Source organism: Triticum dicoccoides, unplaced genomic scaffold, assembly GCF_002162155.2.
Source record: "Triticum dicoccoides isolate Atlit2015 ecotype Zavitan unplaced genomic scaffold, WEW_v2.0 scaffold118960, whole genome shotgun sequence".
Lineage (NCBI taxonomy): Eukaryota > Viridiplantae > Streptophyta > Magnoliopsida > Poales > Poaceae > Triticum > Triticum dicoccoides.
Window position 1 is genome coordinate 6,428 of NW_021182890.1, and position 912 is coordinate 7,339.

Sequence of the window (912 nt, forward strand, 5' to 3'; positions counted from 1 at the left end):
CGAGGAGTTGAAGAGAAGGTTGCTGGTTGAACAAGAGAAAACTAGGCAGTGTGAGTTGTTGACAGGTAATGAACTTCCACCAATCAACACTGCACGCAGAGCTGCTCCACCAGGATATGGAAATGCAGCAATTCCTAAGGTTATATGAGTGCAAGGATCTCCAGCTGCTCCTACTAGGACAACTCGTACACCAGCTTTCTACCAGATACAACAACAGGGCAATAAGCTGCAGCGGGAAGATTATCCCGAAGCTTATGAGAAGGACAGGAGAGCTCAATTCCTTAAGTCAATGACCAAGGGCCCTAAGATGGAATTTCCCGGGTTTGATGGAGCAAACCCTGGGGGCTGGATACGTCAAGCTGAGAAGTATTTTCAAATGGCAGGGGCACCACCAGAATACAAGGTTTCACTAGCACAGATGTATTTTGTGGGCAGGGCAGATGTATGGCTCAGAAGGGCAGGAATTCTCAAGAAACAGTACGCTTGGACACAATTCTGTGAGGAAATTTTGCACAGATTTTCTGCTTCCAGCACTTATGATTTGGTTGACAGATTTAATGCTTTCAAGCAAAATAATTTGTCCATTGCTGAATATACTGATCAGTTTGAGGAACTAATGGCTGAAGTTCAGGAAGATAATCCAAATTTTACTAAAATGTGGTTTGTTAAGTGCTATGTCAATGGGATGAGGGCCACTATTAAGTTCCAACTTCGGCCACTCAGACCAGAAACACTCACATATGCTTATTGGTTGGCTATGGACATTGAGCAAGCAACTACTGCAAGAAAACCCTATCCTCCTCTCACAACTGATAAAAGCAAGTATACATTTCAGCATTACAAAGAACAAGGAACAACTGCAGAAAAGAGCACAGATAACAAGGATCCTCATGTTATACAAAGAGCAAGAGA

At 43.2% G+C, this 912-nt stretch overlaps 1 protein-coding gene across 1 annotated transcript in view; it reads right to left on the minus strand.

Moving 5' to 3' along the window:
- The window catches only part of LOC119343202, a 5,740-nt gene that overhangs the window by 1,844 nt on the left and 2,984 nt on the right, over positions 1–912 (minus strand). The gene's annotated exons all lie outside the window — the stretch shown is intronic.